The sequence below is a fragment of the Rattus norvegicus genome, chromosome 13, assembly GCF_036323735.1.
Source record: "Rattus norvegicus strain BN/NHsdMcwi chromosome 13, GRCr8, whole genome shotgun sequence".
In the NCBI taxonomy this organism is placed as follows: Eukaryota; Metazoa; Chordata; class Mammalia; order Rodentia; family Muridae; genus Rattus; species Rattus norvegicus.
The window spans coordinates 47416287-47438321 of NC_086031.1; the positions used below are offsets into that span (position 1 = coordinate 47416287).

Consider the following 22035-nt stretch of genomic DNA (forward strand, 5'->3'; position numbering starts at 1 on the left):
GGAACACAGGACCCTTGAACATTTTCTCCTTATTCTGCTTTATGTCCCATGTATCGAGTAACTGTTGAGTAGTCTGAAGGTGCCCTGACCCCAGCACAGAGGTGGCTGTTTGCAGGGTGAGAGGCTGGGCACCTGCCCTCTGTAATGGGGACGGAGTGGAGAGCAAGAGTGAAAGACACAGGCATGACCAAAAACCAGAAGCACCCACCTTGGGGAAAACAGTGAGAGATACAACCCAAGTGATTGGACACAGGCTGTAAACTTGAGTTCTGTGTACTGTCTGGACTCAGATTACATTAAATGTGGACACGGTTCTGTGGAAAGACCAGGGGTCTGCTGCTCCTTCCTTTCTCTTGCCTGCCTGTGCAGAGTTCCTACAAAGCCATCTTCACCACCTGGCTGTGTGAACCCAGAGCAGTATCCCAGCCCTATTTCCCAGCATTCCCCCTGTTCACCTTGGGGACATCTAAGAAACATGACTCAGGGGAAGAAGAGAAAGGGGCCATATATTCACACTGGACACAGCCATGGTGACAAGTGACAAAGGCATGGAAAGGAGCAGTGGCCTGTGCTGAGCACATGTCCTTCCAGATGTCTGGGAAGAGCATGGTCTGTGGCTGTTAGGACACAGCCATGACCCAAAGGGCCTGTTACCCAGACAGAATGGATGATGGATGGCCTGCCCCAGTGGATGGGCAACTTTAAGGTCTCAGGCCCTGCCTAGGTCTGTTGCGGGGCCTGCTATGGATCTTTCCCACTGGGGTGGAGCCCGTGGAGCCCAGAAGGTTCTAAATACTCCCAGGCCTTCCAAAGTCAACCTCTAAGAGACCAAGTGACAGGCCTAAGACACACATGCCCACAAACACCGGGGTGTCCACAGTCCCATACCCCAGCCCCAATACATACAACTATCAGGAGATGCCAGAGGGCTCCTCCCTACTAAGAAAGGCACAGGAGCAGCTCTAGGCAGCCCCAAGCAGAGCCGGATGCCTGGTGATGCCCACTCATGAGTGTGGGCCTTCCTGTTCAGTCCTGCATAGTGGCAGAGTCCTCAACAAAGCCAGGGGTCCTGGACCTCCCAGCCTCACCCATGTACGAAGGCCATGGACAGACTGACCATCAGCTCTATAGAGTCAAAGAAGAGGTTTGTGCTGCAAGCATATCTTAGGGAGCACCCTCACCCATTGGGCACTTTATACCAGTCCATGTTCCCTCCCGGTCCTCACACGAATCCTGTGTGGGAGATGCCACCACCACCCCGTGTTGTAGACAAGGAAGACAACTAAGAAAGACAAACAAAACAACAACGAACTGGGTAAACAGCCCATAAACAACTCTCAAAACCTAGGGGTCTAAAATGTCCTGACTCCCACACCAGGCTGTCCCGCTTCTCTGTAAACTCCACACCAGGCTACCCTGCCTCTCTGTAAAATGAACACTGACTCAGAGAGAGCAATGGAGCTACCACGGCGGAGCTGGAGGACAAAGGATGCTGAGAGGGCAGAAACTGGTACCTGACCTGGAGGAGCTGAGCCTAGGGTGGGCCCTGACCACTCACATGCCTTTAGGAGGGCCCGAGCCACCCTTTGGACTCTCAATGCTGCACTGCAAGTACATCATGAACTCACACCTCTGCGCTCACCTACAGTCCTGAGCAGCGAATGTCCACACTTGAATGTCCACTCAAAACCCCTTCTAAGTGCCCCCACCCCCATCGATTTACAAGCCCTTCCCAGCATTCCTAGAGGCACAAACATCCACAAGAGGCATCCTATAGGCAGACCTTGGCATTCCCGCTCTCTAGGACTTACCCGGGTTATGATTACCTTTTCCCTGACTCATTCTCAGACTCCTGCAGAAACTCTCCCAAGTACAGAGACAGCAGTAGGTCTCTCCTACCATATGCCAGCCCGTGTCAGGCCTCTGCACAGGTGAGCCGACAGAGCACGAGACAGGCAGTACAGTACTGTTATCACCCCATTTTACAGATTAGGAAATAAGACTTAGTCTGGCTGCAGAGGCTTCCTGACTGCTGGCACTGTCCCCAGCCCCTACAACAGAGCCAGATGTAAAGGTCTCTCATGGAGGATTATGAAGGTGGGTTTTTTGCTACTCAAGTCCTAAGCCCCCTCCCGGAACCCCATGGATTCCTTGGAATCCCCCACTCCTGCACTCACTATACCAAGCTCTCTTCTCTTTCCCCTATTCCTCTTGGGCTCACTGCCCCAACTGGGCAAACTCAGAACCATAGAGACTATGGGCTATGGGCTTATGCCTTCCTCCTGGGATGTACCTGCAAGATCTGTTCAATGCAAGCATAAACACAGGCCGAGAGACAGCACCTTAGTTGACCTGGTCATTGGACTCTGGGCAGGCGAGGGAGGGAGGGGGCGGGGTGCCCCCCTGAAATGGGAAGATGGAACAAGAGGCCCTTTGTGTAGGCAGCTCCTGAGACACCTGTTCTCCTCTCCTGCCTTCAGTGGCCTCCCTCCCCCAGCCTCTGAGCAGCCTTGTTTATCCTGCTGGCACTGGTGGCTTGACTCCTGCATGGGGCTCCACAGCCCCTGCCAGCACCTGCCTGGTCCTGGCAGCCCAGAGGCTCCAGTCAAACACGGATTACCTGCGTTGACACTGTCGTCGGGTTTGGGGAGGGCAGCAAAGGGTGGGCAAGCAGCACAAGCGTTTCACGGAGGCTTGGTAAGCAATGCTGTCTGTCCCTGTGCTGCCTGGGAGAGTGGACTAGGCTGGTGCCCAACCTCTGCTAGAAAGGAAGGAGGCTCCTCCAGCCCCTATGCAGAGCACACAGTAAGAGGCAGCCCCAGCCCAGTCTTAGTCCCCTTTAACATCATTCTTTGGATTAGCGAAGCCCCAGATGGCTTCCAGCTTAAGGCCTTAGGTGTAACCTTTAAAGCTACCACCACCCTATGTGCCTGGACTGGTTCTATCTGACCAGACAGCCACCTCCAGAGCCATAGCACAGTGGCTCTGCCCCCAGGAATGGGTGAAGACAGGAGGGCTCTGGTGCCAAGAGCCTGTGTGCAGAGACCAGGCAGGCAAGCAAGTCCCCATTCTCCTTCCAGTGGGTCTGGCCACCCTTCCAAACACTCCAAGCCAATCAAGCCTTGACTCGGCCACCAGGACTCTACTCCTGCGACGACGGCGACCACTCAGCCAGAACTCTACAGCCCCTCTCTAAACTGCCCAGGATATACCACACTTGAACACAAGTCCTCCCCTCCCGTCAACTCTGCTCTCCCACAATTTCACACCAGTGCCAGGGAAAGAGGAATACAGACAGCTACAATCAGGCTGTGCATGGTGGTGCAGTCTTTAATCCCAGCACTCAGGAGGCAGAGGCAGGTGCATCTGTGAGTTCGAGGCCAGCCTGGTCCACATACAGGGTGAGTTCCAGGGCAGGCAGGACTACACAGAGAAACCCTGTCTCAACAAAGCAAAACAAACAAAAAGCCAAATAGCCAAAATCGCTCTGAAGAACACTGATCCAAAACTAGATAAACCTAAGGCCAAGCAGAGGCTCAGCAGGAAAGGAGGCTTCCTAGCAAGCCTGATAACCAATCCCTGGATCCATCATGGTGGACGGATCATGGCGGAAAGAACTGACTCCTGAAAGCTGTTCTCAAACACGGACGTGTGCACACAAGAAAAGGGAAGGTACGATATGAAAGCCACGGTGCTGGAGAGAGATGGCTCAGCGGTTAAGAGCACTGACTGCTCTTCCCAGAGGTCCTGAGTTCAATTCCCAGCAACCACAAGGTGGCTCACAACCATCTGTAATGGATTCCGATGCTCTCTTCTGGTGTGTCTGAAAATGGTGACAGTGTACTCACATATATAAAATATATATTTAGTAAAAAAGAAAGCCATTTGGAAACTGCTGTGTGCGACATATCCAGACTCAGCCTCAACTGATTGAGCCAGTCCATCAGCGGGGGGCTGCTGGTGGAAGACAAAAGCCTACAAGGTCTTTGTTTCAAGCTGTCAGGCTTTCGGTGAAGAAGCTGGCCATACCGAAGTTCACTATCTTTACCATCTAGCCACCGCCCCTCTTCTCATCTGCCTGCCAGGGAGTCTAACGCCTCACCTAGATAGGGCCCGGAGGCAGCCAGTTGCAACATGGTCAAGTGTACAGTAGGGCAGGCTGGACCCTGCAAAACCCCAAGCACCAAGCACGGCTCACCTTGAGTTAGACACTCATTTCAACAATCCTGGCAATCCACGTCTTGTCTCGAGAAAGCACTTCTGCTATTTCCTACTGCAAACCAAGATCTGACACAGAGCCCTTCCCTCTGTTCTGTCTCCTGCGCCCCACAGAGGTGAGCGGTAGGCACAGGCCCTATGAATATATATAAAACTCCCTACTCTACACCACTCCACTCGGGGGGGGGGCACCCCCTGATGCTTTCAAGGCACCTAGTCCTGTCCCACCCAACACCTCGAATGCTCCCAGAGCCCCACTGTACCTGCACACAGGCTTCCTGCCAGCCTTTTATCCTTCCTTCCCCACCCCACCCCTCAAGACAAAGACTGAGAACCCAAGCCTCCCTGGGTTGGTAGAAGACTTCAAACTCCTTCAGTAGAGCTCGGAGGTGGAAGGGGTGATTTGGCCCACAAAAAACTTTCGGGGAGGGCCAGATCCCTCTGGTCCGGCCAAACTGCACCCCAGCCAAAGCTATGGGGCTGGCAAATTCTTAACTACACCTCAGTCGGTGCTGTTGAGTGTTTCAAGAGCCCCTGGGCTGTTACAAAATAGTCTGGCCCAGCCTCACAGATTCCTTGTTCTGTGATGGTCACCTGCCTGGCAGGAAGCCCCTTTCGGCACCCAGCTCCTCGGGGTCTCCTGTGGAATCATCGTCCATTCCTTTCTCTGTCTCACAGGCAAATCAAGATGTAACTTAAATCCTTTTATTCTGATAAAAAAAAAAAAAACTACACTTTTTTGTTGTTGTTGTTGTTGTTGTTGTTGTTGTTGTTGTTCTTTTTTTCGGAGCTGGGGACCGAACCCAGGGCCTTGTGCTTCCTAGGCAAGCGCTCTACCACTGAGCTAAATCCCCAACCCCAAAACTACACTTCTAATACTACTTTTAGACACTAGAAATGACAGGGTATGTAGCTCAGTGCTATGTCTGGCATGGTCAAGCAAGGCACTGGGGTCCTTCCCCAGCACAGAAAAAAATTAAAAATGAACCACAACTTAAAAAAAAAAAAGTCAGCAATGGCCGCTGGCCTCTGAAGGGCCACCGGGATATTGGGGCTGCCTGCTCTCCCTGCGGTGTCCCGGGCCTATGGGGCAAAGGGAGCCCCCATGTCAGCTGTTCCTTCCATTTGTCACACCTGGACTCCAAGGCACCTGCCTCGACCCAACCCCGCGCAGGCGCCGACCCCTCGTCCTTTCGAGGGGCGGGGCGGCCCACAGGAACCGGTTCTCCGCCCGGCCGGTTCCGCAGGCAGGAGGCGGGGTGCTAGGAGGACAGGCCGGCCGCCTTGGGGCGGGTCCCCAGGGAGCCAGGCCTGGCGGGGACTCCAGACCCAAACACCAGGGGCCGGGCGCCAGCGGAGCGCCCTGGACTGCCCCTTCCTTTCTTCTTTCAGGCCAGAACACTGAAACCTTACCTAGGACCTGTCCCCACAAAGCGTGGGGGAGGAGCAACGTAGAGGGAGAAACTAATGCTCCTCCCCATCCCCACGGACAGTTTACCGGGCTTGCTGCTAAGGCCAGTAGGAGTGGGATGTGGGTTTCTATCTGTGGAACCGAATTCCAGGTTTGCAGCTTCCCGAGGACCGGAAGGGCCTAGCTAGATAATGTTACTTAGGAAAAAGGCAGCCTCTGGAGATACTGTCCCCACTTCTTCCTAGTCTTGTAACCCATAATAAGACCCTTCCGTATCTGGAGCTCCTCTTCTAGTTGGTCTGGTCCCAGGTGTACCGGTGGGTGCCAGGCCACACACTACACTGCTTGAGCTGTGGCTAGCTCTTGGATGGAAGCAGGGAAACCAGCCACTTCTACCCTCGCAGCCTATAGGTCTGATCACCATCTAGTAACTTCTCAGCCTGCCAGTCCTAGAGGCCCCCAAACCAACCCCAAGCCATAGAAGCAGTGAAGTCTTAAAGCTGGGAAAGCCTCCTACCAAGCTTGGGTCATGAGGCCCAGAATTCTGGAGGAGCAGGGTCTCATTGGCACAAAACAGGACCTTGTAGGATACATCAGCGCTTTAAGGAAGCATGATGGTACACTTCCCCTTCAGGGACAGTGACAGAGAGGGTGGTGGAGGTAGCCCTGCCCAAATGGCAAAGTCTCTAAGGTAGGTCTTCGGAAGCACAGAGAAGGACCAGTATTCGGACCGTGACTGCTGTCTTTGCATCAGGGAGACCTTAGGTTCTAGTTCTTGATCTGGTGACAGAAATTCTGACAGCAACCCCACTGCCGGCATTTTCCTGTTTCAGGAAGGGGACTAGCAAGGGTAGGAATGGCAGCAAGTTCAGGCAGAAGCAGGCTCTCCTAAGCAAACAGGAAAATAACTACCATTCAAGGGGGCAGCCCTCCCTGCACAGAGGCCTTTGCAAACACTGAGCTTCACCCATCAGTGTACTGAGCGGAGGGATGCAGGACGGGAGTGTGGAATCCTTACCATGTCTTGAGCTTCCCGACAGCATACCTATGGTAGCCCAAGAAAGGCCACCCCAAACCTCCAGAGAAAACTTAGCTTGTGAGCCAGCATCAGCCCTCGAGGGCAAGAACCACAGGTCTCTAAGAGGGTCAGGTGCAGCTTACCAACACCAACCTAGCAGCCTCACAGCCCTGGGGCCTCAGCAGCTGTAAGAGACAGGTCTTCTCTGGGCCATTGTTTCACCTCATGGACCAGAAACGGGCATCCGCTCTACCTTTAAGTCCTTCTCCTGCAACACTGAGTTTCCAAAATCTGTTAAGTTTTTTTAAGCAAAAGACCATGGTGTGCTACTTCCCATCTGGAAGGAAGGCTGCAAGGTGGACCTGAGGTTAGAAAAGTCTCTTCATGATTCCTGGGCCTGGCACTTCTGGATTTCTCTCTCTCTCTCTCTCTCTCTCTCTCTCTCTCTCTCTCTCTCTCTCTCTCTCTCTCACACACACACACACACACACACCTACCTCCCCTCTGGTTTCTCCTGAACCCCACCTGTTCCAAGCTTCCCTTACTATAAGTAAGTCTCCACATGGACATACAGACTTTTTTAAAAGTGGGGGCCATCTCTTTCTTTTACCTCCACACAAATGCAGTGGCCCACAGGTTCCTACCACCAACACACAAACACCAAATAAATAAGCGTAATTAAATTAAAATAAAACCCTACATGCATACATCTAGTTATCTCCACCAAGTTATATCATACATGTATCAGTGTGTGTGCATAGATCAACTTTATTCCTACTTTCTCTGGGCTCTAAGATGTTCTGTTAAAAGTATTGGGGGGGGGGTAGTTGATTATGTATGCATGTGTACTAAATTTACAAAGGACGAAGTAAACTACCACAAAAAAAACAAAAAAAAAAAAAAAAAAAAAAAACAAGCTTTCCTCCCTCGGCCATCACTTCCTGCCCTGGGGCAATCAGGATCAGTTTCTCCAGTATCAAATCATCTTTAAAAATCATAAACCACTCTACTATTCCAATGGCTTCCTGTGGAGCTGACAGTAAAATGCAGCCAACCCCACCTCCACCCCTCCCCCAGCCCGTCTACCAGGTGCCACAAGCCAGGCTCTGACCCTCCTGATCCTGCAGGCTCCCTTTTCCAACCACAAAGCTGCATACCTGCTTCTGACCTGGGAGTAGGAGAGCATTTGCTGGTGCCTCAGCCTGGAATGTTCCCCTTCCCAGCTGTGTGCAGCTGGATCCTTCTGTCTTCAGGCCTGAGTTCTTCCCAGGGCAGTCTTCACTGCCTCCCAACATCCCCACTGCCCTATGCTCTATCTCCCCACAAGGGGTATTTCTTCTCATGATCTGGTACTGTCTTTCCCGGACCCCCATTAGGCAGGCAACCTACCTGTCCACCTACTACCACACTGCCTAGCATAGGCCTCTCAGGTAATCGGCAGATCCCTTCCACGAGCTTCCATTAAGGAATGAAGCACATGTTTTCTGTGCTGGTTTTCGTCTGCAAACTGCCTACTTGCAGGACCTTCCCAACACCAAGTTTTTCCTCACTGGTCACCCTCCCCCGCATGCCTGGTCAGGGTCAGGAAGTCAGGGAAGGAGGAAAAGGGGAGCCTCTGGATCTCCCCTCCCTGAGTTATGCAGCAATAAAGACAAGAACTTGTGTCTACTCTAAATTTCCAGAAGCCACTCCAACTGCCACTGTGGAGTTGAACTTGACGGCTCTGTCTCTCATTTATCTCAGCCTCAGATGCGGCTCTCAAGTGAGCCCCAGCACAGGAAACAGATACTACCTGGGGAACAGAAGCCTCTAGGGCAGGCAGTCTGCCCGTCCCACCTGACTTCCCCTGAGCCCCAGACACCTGGGATCCTCTTAGTGGGAATCCATCCAGCCCCAGAGACACAAATGCACATCCAATCCTGAGTCTGCAGCACGGACCAGGTGCCTAGGGGATACCCTTTTCAAGACATTTCCTTTCTGGGGCTGTTTCCAGGGAGAATGCTACATGTTGTGAAGATTAATTTTTAAGAGGAAAGGAGGGGGCCTTGCACAAATAGTGTGGGGGAAGGGAAAGGGAAGAAGGAAATAAGAAATACTCCTCAAGAAGGTCGAAGCAGATGAGTAGCAAGAAGGTAAGTTTGGTCAGGATCGAAATACAGAAGAGGTAGGAAAGAGAGTGAGGTCACTTCCTCCCATAAGTGATAATTACTAGAACTGATCAAATGGATACAATCCCAAGGAGTTCTTCTGGGCTCTGTGCGAGATCATTTAAACTATAATGGCCTAGGTTGGAGATGCAGCTCAGCGGTAGTCACTTCTCCAGCATGAGCTAGGCCCTGGGCTGATAATATGTTATTACAATAATGACAACAGTTAGCTGGGCAGGTCGTGCATGCCTTTAATCCCAGCACTCAGGAGACAGAGGCAGAAGAATCTGAGTTCAAGGCCATCCTGATCTACAGAACAAATACCAGAGCAGCCAGAGAAAAACAAACTAATAATGACAATAAATGCAAATATAGTTACTAATAATAAACAGCTAACTTCCCAAATGCACATACTGAATATATAATACGTAGGATTTCCTGCACGTTGAGCTAGTGCTCTTCCACTAAGTTACATTCCAATTCCAACCGCTAACAGTTGCCGAGCATTTACTGTGTGCAGTACAGCGTTGAGATTGCATTCGGTCTTTTCATCCTTAAAACCACCCCCACGAGGTGGATACTGTCAGAATTTAACCTCATTTTACAGATAAGTAACCTGAGCAAGAGAGTTGGGTTCAACTGCCCATGGAGGCACCATCAGTGGCTGCACTGGTACAACTCCAGCTTCCTGGTTCTAACTACAAGGCTACCAAGCGTTCTGTGGTACAGGCCTTCCAAACCAACCAGTATCCTTCAAATCATCAACATACGCCAGTTTCAAAGATAGATGCACAAATCCGCCTTTTCTTTAATCGGAGAAAGTATGGACGATGTTTGGACACTGCCAAGACCAAGCGGCCAGGAACAAGACCCAAGTGTGCTGAATCTAACACCCAGAGAAGGACTTCCAACCCCACCAAGAGGTTGGAGACGATCTCTGGGAACCTTGCACCGAGTGGAAGCATCTCGGACTGCCTTAGGTCAGACCCCTTCGCCAGCGCCAGCGCGGAGGCGCCGGGCCCGGAAATTCCCACAGAGCTAAAGCAAACTTCCCAGGAAAACTCCTCGGTTTCCTCTAAGCCCTTGTCACAGAGATGCTGCCAAGAGCGCCAGCTGCTGGGGACCCTCCCAGGCGGGAGCCGACGCTCGAGCGCCCGGGGTCCTCCCGGAAAGATCCAGGGCTGAAGTTCAAAATTCACGCCCAACCCAGGCCGGACCCCCCCCCCCGGCTTTGCCAAGGACTCTGGGGCAGCTCCCACTCTCCGGTCCCTTTCCACCCCACCCCCAAGCTTCAAGTAATGGGGCACCTCCTGCCAGGATATGTAGGTTGGCTGCGGGAAGATCCCGCGGGCGACCCTAGAGCTCCTGGGGAATCTGAGCAGCCGCAGCCGGCGCGTGCACACACACGCACGCACACACAAACACACTCGCGTGAGTGTGTGTTTACGTACCGAACGTGGGGTGGGAAAACAATGGCGAACCGCTGGGACTACGCGACCACCCCCCCCCATCCCATCAGCCCTGTGCTCAATTTATTTCTACCGTGAAAAGGAGGGTTGAAAGGCGCTCCTCCGACACTCCACCGTGGGACGTAGAGGTGGCAAAGGGCAGGCTGGAGTAGAGAAGAGACAAGAGCAGCAACGGCTGAAAAACGGGAGGCGTCTCCCGGCTGGTCCGCGGGGAATGAACCGGAGCCGTGGGAAGGGCGCGCGCTGGACCCCAGCGGCCCATGGCCGGAGCTCCGCGTTGCGGGTACCCGAGCCCCACGTGGGGCTCGCACGCGGATACCTAAGCTGGGGCTGGGAGTACTTAAACTGGGCGCGATGGTCGGGCTGGGGAGAAAGACCTAGGGCCGGCGGGTCGCAAAGGGCCGGCGGGTAGAAGACCCCCGAAGCCCGGCTCGCGTGGCGCGCGCACGCCACCCCCAACGGCCTGCGGCCACTGCCCTCCAAAGGGACGCGAGATCAGCGCGGCGCCACCGGCAGGCGTTGTGAGGGGTCCGGTAGGATCGGCGCCGCCTGGCAAAACTTTGCCCAAGATGGAAAGTCGCGCGGAACAGAGCCAGCGTGTCCCTTGGAACGCGGGGGCGCGCGTGTCAAACTTCGCGAGGTTGGGGTGATGGGCGCGCGGCGCGGAGGGGCGCACTTACTAATCGGTCGGGCGCTGGCCCGGGGTCGCAACTCCGTGCTCCGGCTCCTGTTCAGTGCGTCCCGGCGGCCAGCAGCCTGGCCTTCCCGCTCACATGCCCAGGCAACGCGGCGGGCAGCGGGCCGGGGCGGCGCGGCCGGGCGGAGGCACGCCCCCCACCGTGGGCTGGAAGCGCTCAGGATCCGCGGCCCGCCAGGCTCCGCTGGCCACCGTCGCGGGCGCCGAGCTGAGGACGGGTCGGGCGGCGCCCTCCGCCGAGCCAGGCCGCTCGGCACTCTGCCCTCTGCCCTCGGCTGGCCGCAGCCGTGCTCCCTTCCGCAGTCCGGCTCCCGGACTCCCGGCCGCTGCGCCGGCCAGGCCGGCGGGCAGTGCGCTCTGTCCCTCCGCGCAGTTCCGAGCCCGCTCGGTCAAAAGCCAGGGCCTCCGAAGCTGAGCGCGCCGCCCCGGCCTTCGACCTCCGCCGGCCGCTCAGGAGCTCGGCTTCCAGGAGCCGCGCTCGTACACTTCAGTTCCCAGGCGGGACTGGAGCAGGGCGCTCGCCGCTCGCTTCTGCGAAAGCCACTCAGCCTCCGAGGAGAAAGAGGGAGGGAGGGCGCGAACGGGCGGGGGAGGAGGGAGGGTGTGGAGATGGAGGAGGGAGGGACAGAGCTTCCTCCTCCTCCTCCCAGCAGCTGGTCCAGCCAGGCCTCAACAGCTGGAGACCTGTGCTGGGAAGCGGACAGCAGAGGTTCTCCAACTGGGTAAAGAAAATAGGAGGAAAAAGATGAATTCTGCCCACTCCCTCGATATAGGTTTGAGAGTTGCTACAGAGAATCTTAATTTCTTTTAACAAGCCCTAAGAAGGTGTTTGTCCAGTTCACAGCCTCCTCCAAACAGAGACCCTGGATTGAACTTTATTTTTCTCACTGGTAAATCAGGTTGGCCTCGAACTCACAGAAACCTGTTTGGCTCTCCCTCCAGGATGCTAGGATTAAAGGCATGCTCCACCTGGGTCAGTGTTGGACTGAGTTTTTAAAAAATTGTACTTGAGGGGTTGGGGATTTAGCTCAGTGGTAGAGCGCTTGCCTAGGAAGCGCAAGGCCCTGGGTTCGTTCCCCAGCTCCGGAAAAAAAAAAAAAAAAAAGAACAAAAAAAAAATTGTACTTGAGAGCTACACTTGGGACTGGGAGTGTCTCGTGCCTGTAATACCAATACCAGGAAAGCTGAGGCAGGAGAATCTCAATTTGAAATCAGCCTGAGGGGGTTGGAAAGACCTGCTTTAACCTGTTCTAATCTCTGACAGCTTCGTAAAGTCTCCAACCACTCCCTAGCCCTATCCTTTTCAGAATCTCCAATAAGTCCTTCATTTCCTCCTGCCCCGTTTAGGAGGAAGGCATGTTTGAAGAACGGACTCGCCTTAATCAGCCCATCTATTGAATGTCTACACCAGACCTGACCCAAGCAGATGCCAGGGATCACCAAGATGACACAGCGGCAGCCATGGATTCCCGTGTGAAGGAATGGGTCAACTCCAGTTCTAGAAAGTGTTAGAGCCATAAGGTTTACCAAGGATGCTAAAGGACTGGTGTCTGAGTCTCCTTTAGAGAGGCCACAGTTTGAATTGGGTCTTAGGGACCTGTGGGAACAGGGCTGGTTGAAGGAATGCCAATTGTCTGGAGAGGTGGCCAGCCGGGAAGATTCCACAGGATGGGAACATTTCATCAGTCCCTGCTTCCCTGCTTGGATGACAACTCCTTTTTTATAGTCTTCTATCTTTTGGGTCTCAGTCTGATATCAACTTCTCAGGAAATCTTTCCTGAGTTTCAAATCATGGCCAGGAGCTCCATCCATGGGCTCTGAGAACCCACAGGTCATTTGCCTGTCTACAACATGAAATGCTAAACTCTTGGGGCTGGGGATTTAGCTCAGTGGTAGAGCGCTTACCTAGGAAGCGCAAGGCCCTGGGTTCGGTCCCCAGCTCCGGGGAAAAAAAGAACCAAAAAAAAAAAAAAAAAGAAAAAGAAAAGAAATGCTAAACTCTTCGGGACAGGAAGGATACACCTCTTGTTCACGGTTAGATCCCTTGTGTCTAGATGGGTCTTGGCAAAGAGCAGGCCCTTAATACATTCCTGTTTATCAGTTGGCTGACTAAAGAGAAAGTGATTCTAAGCAGGGCTCTGATGAAATCAGTCTAGCCGAGGTATGGAGGTAGGCCAGTGAGGAACTTCAGAAGGATAAAGGCCTGAGCTAAGATGGGACTAGGGGGGTGGGAAAAGTCAACATTAACTATTAAGGATATGGTTTTAGGTGACTGGGTGGGATCATTTCAGAAGCCAGTAAAAATTCATCTAAGTTCTACTACCCTCTTTCCCTCCTCCCAGACAACATGTCTGTGCATCCATACCTTGTGGCTTCCCTCTGGCCTCTGGTCAGCTTCTTTATGGGCCCCTCCCTGTCCCTGCCATTAGCTACAGCAGATAGAGACAGGCAAAAATGGAGTTTGAACTGGGTGTGGAGTTACTCTCCTTTAACCCCAGCTCCAGGAAGCAGAGGCAGGTAGATCTCTATGAGTTGGAAGCAGCCTGGTCTACACGGTGAGACACTGTCATCATCGTCACCATCATTATCAACGACATCATGTAAGTTAAGACAAAGTAAAAAAAAAAAAAAAAAAAAAAAAGCCTAGCGTCAGGGAGCTGAGAGGTACATGTTCTCATCTCTCACACTCACTGCCAGAGAGCTCCTGTATCCTTGGCACCATTCTGGGGGGGCGCGGGGGGAATGAAGTTCAAGTTAGAGACAGTAAGTGGAGGGAGGAAACTAACAGAAGATGCTAGGTCTTTCCTTTGACCACAGCACCAGACGTATGCCTTTAACTCAATCCTTGTTTTTTTTTTTTTTTTTGGTTCTTTTTTTTCCGGGAGCTGGGGACCGAACCCAGGGCCTTGCACTTCCTAGGCAAGCGCTCTACCACTGAGCTAAATCCCCAACCCCTAACTCAATCCTTGTAGTACTCATTCTGCACCACCCCCACCCCCACCCATTCCAGAATAGTCTCCAACCTGGACGCTTGTTCTCTCTCAGCCTCCCTTGTTTGTGCCCTTCCTCTGCACTGCGTCCAGGGGCCGGGTCTTCCGAGATGCCCTTCCATGCCTCGATTTCCTGCTTGTCTACCTTCTATCCTAAGATGGGGAAAAAAATCATTTTGAGACAAGGGCTCATATAGCCTAGGTTATCCCCAAATTCTATAGGCTGAACTTCAATTTCAGGTCCTCCTGAGATTACAGGAGCGCACAGCATGAGCAGGTTTGTGTGAGGCTGGGGATGGAAACTAGGATTCTCTTGTGTACGAGGACACCACCCTACCAACTGAGCCGCATCTCCAGTCCCCCAAGATGAAATTTTATCTGTTTTCAAAATGTTGCTGTGTACTGTTAAGGGGTCTAAACACCAATCCAGAATGACAAAAAGGTAATCAAGCCGACTAGGGAGCTGAATTGTGACCACGAGCTACAATGTTTCAGAGCTTTTAAGCCTGAAAACCACAAACACCTGAGCCAAGTTACAGTTACATTTTCCCACCAATCAGGATTTAGGGATGGGACTTTCTCTTTGTGGGTTGGTCTATGTCAATCGATACAGAATGTAGGTTTTACAGTCCAACCAATCAAATCTATTTGTTCTTTTGTGGCGAGGAGCAATCATTATGTTTGGGGGCGCAAACGATGAATAATGGAAACTGGTCAGCTATTAGGAGGTCCTCAGCTCCTCTAGAGCCTGGGACCTTGAACTTAGTTTCACTCTATGGTGAAAGTGGAGTCTGAAAACAAAATGGTGGCACTTAAGACAAATTTCTTTGATTCATTCCCAGTGGTACTATGGACCAATGACTCACCTACCCTCTCCATACCATCTGTGATTAAACCATCTAGGAGCTCTTGTATGCTGGACAAGCAAAAGCTGCCCTTACTTAAGCTATAGTCCCAGCCCCTTCCTTCTTTGTATTTGTTTTTAATTTTGAGACAGAGTCACATTAAGTTACCAAGGCTGGCCTTGAACTCATGACTATTTTCCCTCACAACCAGAGTAACTAGGATTACTAATTCCTTCTCCTAGGCAAATCACACACTCTCCCCCTTGCCCTCCGACCCCACAGGCCTAACTTTTGTTTTCTTCTATCCCAACTGTATTAGGGTTCTCTAGAGTCACAGAAGTTATGGAATGGCTCTATATACTAAGGAAAATTATTAGAATGACTTACAGGCTTTAAGGTCAGCTGTGAATGGTAAGTCCAAGAATCAAGAAGTTGATATTCTCACCATAAAGAAATAAAGGCTTTACTGTTAAAAAAAAAATAATCTAGAAGTTGTTCAGTCACACGAAGCTGGGTGTTTCAGCTGGTCTTCTGTATAAGCTGGAATCCTGAAGAAGTAGGTTCCAACAGATGTGCTGGCAAGCAAGTACAAGCAGGCAAAGAAAAATGGGCTCTTCCTTTTTTATTGTCCTTATATAGGCCCCCAGCAGAAGATATGGCCCAGATTAAAGGTGTGTACCACCACACTTGGATTTGGAACTTGCTCTGTCCCACGCTGACCTTGAACTTAGATCTCCTTGCCTCAGTCTCCTGGGAATAAAGGCATATACTATCTTGCCTGAGTCTAAGCTTTTCACGGCCACTATGCCTCACGATCAGGATCAAAAGTGAGTGTCATTGCATGTCAAGATCCGAATCAAAAGCCTGTGTTTTCCAGCCTCTGTTTGTGCGCTTTGTTTCCGGATTACAGTTCATTCCAGATGTAGTCAAGTTGACAACCAGGAATAAACATCACACCAACTAATGGTACCACAGCCTACCCAGTGATTCAAGGCACATATCTAACCACCATCCTTCCTTCCTGAAATAACGACTCTGAGACTGAATTATTGTGAATAATTGCCTAGGCCAAAACTAGGGCTGCTCTCTGCCTAGCTTATACCTTAATTACCCATCTATTCTATCCTATGAGTGCCATGTGGTTGGTGACTGTTTCTTCCAATGTTCTCAAGCAAATTTTCACACCTGACTATTTCCCCAAATTCTATCTCTCTCTGTCAGATGTCCCACCTCCTAATCCTGCCTCAGCTCATTGGCCATAACTTTTTTATTGATAGGTGAATCTTTCATGCATTGCACAAGAGATTTTCTGGGCATCTCACCATTAGTCTAATGAAAGGCTCTCTTTCTTACATTTTTGGTGGCACTGCTAGGATGGCATCCCATGTTGGGCGTCAAATATTGTAGGATTATTGGCGGGAGGGTCCTTTGCTCTCAAATATCCACAGGGAGTTTCTGCCTCACTCTAGCCTGTTTGGCTCTCAAATAAACAACACAGAAACATCAGATTAACAAGCGTTTGCCACTATGTTAAGCAGGTTCTGAGCTATTCTAACACGGCTAGGCTACTAATAATCAGGTAAATGCCCCATTACTTGCAATCTAACTATGGTTCTGTTTCCTTTGTATCCTCAGGGGAAGCTTCTTTTGTCCACCTGCTCATGGTCCATTCCTATGGTTCATCCTCAGTATCCATCCTGCCTCATGGCGACCTCCTTCTTCCTCCCTTCTGTCCTTTATATGTTCCATACATGAGATCCCCTCACTTGACCTGAAGTCCCCCCTTCTAATCTCCCCTGCCCAGTTACAGGCTCTAGCTTTTTATTCACCAGTCAAAGATTATTGGGGTACACCTTGGTCAATACAATGCCAATGTCCAAACTGCAACCTGATCTCGGGGCACAGGACTCAGCATCTTAATACACAGCGCACAGGGATTGGGGATTTAGCTCAGTGGTAGAGCGCTTGCCTAGCAACCGCAAGGCCCTGGGTTCGGTCCCCAGCTCCAAAAAAAGAAAAAAAAAGAAAAAAAATACACAGCACACAAAACCAATCCCAACAATCTGATGTAAACAAGACATCCCTAGAGGTCGTCGATAATGGGCACTTACTTTGTCTGTTTCTGGTTTTTGTTTTTGTCTTTTCTGCTCTCATTCAAACTGTAAGCTCTGTGAAGGACGACCTCTTCTGCCCTCTGCCTCATTTAATTCCTACAGTCTACAGTAGATGCGCAAATAAATAATTACCCAGGGGGGCTGGAGAGATGGCTCAGTGATTAGGAGCACTGGCTGCTCTTGCAGTAAACCTGGGCTCCGTTCCCAGCACCCACATGGTGGTTCCTGTCCATCTACAACTCAAGAGTTCCAAGAGATCTGGCACTTACTTCTAGCTTCCATGGGCACTGTATGTGAAGCATGCAGTGTGTGTATTTTATATATATCAGTTTATACATAAAATAAATAAAATTTCAAAGTAAGTAAGTACTCAGTCTGGAAAGATGCCTTAACAGTTAAAAGTACTGACTGTTCTTACCAGAAGAGACCCACATTCGTGGCGGCAAGGGATCCCCATCCCCTTCTGTCCTCTGTGGGCACCTGCCTATGCAGGCAAAAAACAAAACAACTCTTTTTAAAAGTAGTCATTATTCACGGGTTGATTTACGTTGGCATCAGGGCGCACCTCTCTGCCGTGGTTTGTTTTGTTTTGTTTTGCTCGTTTGGTTTAGGGTTCTGAGACAGCATGTCTTACTGTAGTTTAGACTGGTCTAGAACTTACTGTGTAGCCCAGGTTAGTCTCACACTCGAGGTGACCCTTCCCCCTCAGCCTCTCAAGAGCCAGAATTAGAGGTGTGAATCGTGCATCAAACTCTCTTCTAATGTGTTCGTATGTTTGGTTTATTTGATTTTGTTTTTGAAACACGGTTTCTTGTGGCCTAGACTGGCCTCAAATTCTCTGTGCAGCTAAAAATGGCCTTGAACTCCTGATCCCCTTAAGACAGACAAGTATAGGGCACGGTTTAATAACCTAGAACTCCATTTGGTAAACAATCCACTTGGCAACCTTGGATCTCCACCTGCGTGGACTATGCACACGTGCCCTTTGTTGACAATATATTTAACAACCTGCATTGAGCGGCAATCTGAACATGCTTCTCTGCTCCTGACAACCCCTGAGGACTCTCCTAATGTTAATCCCAAAAAAAATGCAAGGAAAAAGACCCCTGACACAAATCCTCATGGCTAAATTAGTTAAAGCAAGCTTTTTCATTCATGTACACCGGCTGCTTCCCCCTAAGGCAGGGTTTATAGCTCAGTAGTAGGGGGTTCCAAATGGGGGATTTGGGAGGCAAAATAGATGGGGTTACAGCATCGGAACAGCAGGGTGGTCACAACAAGGTAGTCATAACAACAGGTGGCTGTAATAACGTCTTGAAACAAAGGTAGGGTTGCAGATGGTCATAACAACCTTTTGAAACAAAGGCACAGTTGCTTTTTCCTGGAACAGGTATTGCAGAACCATTTGTAGTTAAGGTTACAGGTTGGGTAAAGCCCAATCCTTGAGAAACAGATTTAATCATAAATAAGAAGGAACCTAGATTGTCTTTACTATAAGATACTATAAGATGGCTTTCTAGCCTAAAAGGGAGGCAGGCTGGTTCATCGCTTTGGTATATTCTTTCTATTTCAATATATCAGTGGTAAGAGGCTAATCCGTCCTGAACTGGTTTGGGATGTATGCACAAGGCAAACTGAACTTTTAGTGAACTTTTAGGAAGAATCTCCTGCTCACCATTTTACTCACGCATAACAGGTATCAGATGATCTTTAAAAATTAAGTATTCATGTGGTTAAAGAGATTCGGGGATGAGGGGTTGGGGATTTAGCTCAGTGGTAGAGCGCTTGCCTAGCCAGCGCAAGGCCCTGGGGTCGGTCCCCAGCTCCGAAAAAAGACAAAAAAAAAAAAAAAAAAGAGATGCATTTTGGGAATAGACATATGCTGTCAATCATAAAGAAACTTGCCCTACTATGTTCCATAGCAAGTAAGTCTCTCCTTCCCTAAGAGCCTCCTGAAAGAAGCCCCAAGTAGTAACTTCAGTCCCGGTGTGGTCTCTTGCTCTGGTAACCTGAGTGACTGCCGTAGCTTAGCTGTCTGTACTATCCTTTTGCTCTTGAATAGTTTCCTTAATACTTTGCCATCCGTGTTTGCCTTTTTAAATTTTTTATTCCAGTTTTACTGTATGTGCAAATCACTTACCTTTATTTCAATTATTTGAATAAGATGCCAAGATACTGGAAACACCCAATCCAGAGCCTCCTGACCATTGTTGACACTCCACTCCAGCCTCTACCTCCCAAATTCTGGGATTACAGGAGTGACCACCGCCACTTCCATTTCCAGTGTGCTTTGCCTGCAGCTCGATCCTAAAATGTTGGAGGAGTTGGACCGCCCAGCTCTGCGCTCTCTTTAACTTCTGAGGTTGGTGGTGTCACAAGCAAATAGCTCTGCTGGAAGGCATGAAAGGGTTGAAGCAGAGAAAGTCTGGATGGCTTTCCTTAGCCAGGGACAGTTTCCTGAGAAAGTGCTGGAACAGAAAGCAAAGGGAGGAACAGAAAGGGGAGGAAGGAAGGGACTTTTGTCTGGTTTTGCCCGCCAGCTTCCAGCACCTATCCTGTCCTCCCCCTGTCTGAAGATTAGAGGGAGCCATCAAGCAGGTTGGGTTAGATTGGGCAGGCCCACCTAGTGGGGCTTATCTGACCATATTGGGTCTATGAATACTGATCAAGCAAATACTCTCCTGGAGGTGAGAGTTACAAATGCTCTGTTATCTGTTGTACAAGTATTGGAACCACTGCCACCCTTCGCTTGGGTCTGTGCTGGTGTCTAAGAGGCGACCTTTTGACCCCAGGAGGTCAGGATTTCTAACTTGAGCTAAGGACACCATACCCAACACACTTCCCCATGCTTCAGACCACATAAAGGCCCCAAAACCTATCCTCAGGGAGACATATTCGAGACTTGAAAGCTACTACCTCTTGTGTGACTGCTTGCAAAACAGTGATTGGTACAGGTACGGTGAACAAAACAGGCCTCACTGAATAACTCAATATAGGATCTGAACCATAAAAACCAGCTCTGGAGTGTTAGTGATACCCACATCTTATTCTGGACCCTAGGAAAACAAACAGCTCTCTGCTTTCCACATGACAGCTCTGTCTTCCAGTGGGAAGACCCAACACATACATACAGCTAACACAGTATTCATGGGCACTCGCGCACTCGTGCCCACTTCTAAAATACTTCCACTCTACCCTTCACATCAGTCACCATGAGGAAGTGAGGGCTGATCATTCTTACTCTAGAGCCCGGCCTGTGCGTGTGTTTGTTCTCTCTCTCTCTCTCTCTCTCTCTCTCTCTCTCTCTCTCTCTCTCTCTCCCACCCACCGCCGAAACACAACTCTGTACATTTTTAAATTACATTTATCACGTACGTATATGTATGTGTTTTAATGAATATTTTGCCTGCATGTGTGTGCACCACATGTATGCCTGGAGCCCACAGAGGCGTCAGATTCCCTGGAACCAGACTTGCAAATGTTTGGGAGCATGAGTGCTGGGACTTGAACTTGGGTCCTCTGCAAGAGCAGCAAATGCTCTTGACGACTGTGCCATCTCTCCAGCTACTTGCCTCCGGATTTCATGCTGGGGTAATCAGCAAGCTGTGTATGTCTTCCTGGACTTGGAAGGGCCACTTGCCTCTGAGAGGACACCCATAAACACCCACTTGCATGCACTCAGGATGGATTGACTTTTTTTCCTCTCCCACCTCTTCCTAGCCACCTGAGAAGGCAGATGAGGTTAAGGGGGGGAGGACGGGAAAAAAACCCTTTCCCTCTCAGAATCCGGAGCACTACAGAAAAAGCTTGCCTCTGCCCGCTTCAGGGGCCCTTCACTTTCACACCAGTCAAACTTAGCGTGCCCCACCCCCATCACCTAACTTTTTAAAACCCCTCTTTCCTGTATAGAGGAAGCCTAGATCCCCATACTGGGAGGGACTGGCAACAATTAACAAAGGCACCATGGAGTAAAGACAATTAACAATCCAGAAAAGAGGGGAAAGAGAGGCTTTGTTCCGGTCTCCATGACAACGGGAGGGGGTGTCAAGGGAGGAGGAGGAGGAGTAGGGGCCATCCAGAGAGGCCAATCCTTTCACTTTTCTTTTAGTCGCTCCCTTTTCGCACCACTTTGGGTTTCTGCCAGGACGACCAGGGAGATCCTAAAGGGAGCAGGGCTGTGACTGGCCAAGTCTCAAGAGAAGAGATTTGAGGAGAGTGGCTCTAAGGTTGGATCCCTAAGAGCCAGCTGGGGAATTAAGGGAAGGCCAAATCAAAGGCATCGGAGCCCTTCCTCTGAAGGCCTTACTTTGTACTTGAAGAACTGTACCCAAAGAGCTCCTGATCAAAGCCAGCTTGACCACTGCAGGCAGGGCACTGAATTCCTTCTTCCTTCTCCAGACTTGTCATAGGCTGAGGCTGGAGAGGGAACCAGCTCTGTGCTTGTAGGGGCCAGAGTAAAATGAAGTGTAGAGTCCCCAGATCAAGAATTATGAGGAGAGGGCTGGGGATTTGGCTCAGTGGTAGAGCGCTTGCCTAGCAAGCGCAAGGCCCTGGGTTCGGTTCCCAGCTCCAAAAACAAAAACAAAAACAAACAAACAAAAAAAAAAACCAAGAATTATGCGGAGCTTTACATGGTGACAGCAGGCTATTAAATCAAAGCCGAAGGTTTCCTAGTGCCAAAGCCAAGTCTCCAGCAAGCAGCCTGGGGCCTGCACTCTGTTGGCCTAGTTAGTCTGAGTGAGGGGTATAAATGGGACACTACTTTTGGGGCAAGTCTTTTCTCCATTGATTGACCTCGAGCATGGCGATCTTCCTGCTTCCGTTTCTAGAGTGCCAGGAGTTACAGGTGTGAGCCACCACTCCAAGTTGGCTGCCTGGAATTTTGTTTCCTCAGCCACTGGGAAGATTGAACTGCACAGTTTTTGGGAGAGCTCCTTCAGGATTTGATTCTGTGCTTCCTTTCCAAGGTGAAAAGAAGTTTTTACTTCTGTTCCTGTGCTGCTGTGGTCTGAATTTTTGTGCTCCCCCTAACCCCTCCATACACAAATTCACATGCCAAAAGCTGCAAGGCATTAGCTGGCCGAGGTGGCGACTTGGGAAGCTGGCTGTGTTGTGTGGACTGAGGC

At 50.5% G+C, this 22035-nt stretch overlaps 1 protein-coding gene across 4 annotated transcripts in view; it reads right to left on the reverse strand.

Annotated features, from left to right (window-relative positions):
• The window catches only part of Sox13 (SRY-box transcription factor 13), a 44428-nt gene extending 33142 nt beyond the window's left edge, over positions 1 to 11286 (reverse strand). The window contains exon 1 of one of the 4 annotated variants that reach the window (NM_001105952.1): positions 10944 to 11286. The gene's annotated coding sequence lies outside the window, so the exon portion shown is untranslated. Of the gene's footprint in view, positions 1 to 10336; positions 10711 to 10943 lie in introns of those variants that run through there. The other 3 variants (XM_006249762.5, XM_039090434.2, XM_063272079.1) reach the window with 3 other exon arrangements.
• Between the last annotated feature and the right edge of the window lie 10749 nt (positions 11287 to 22035).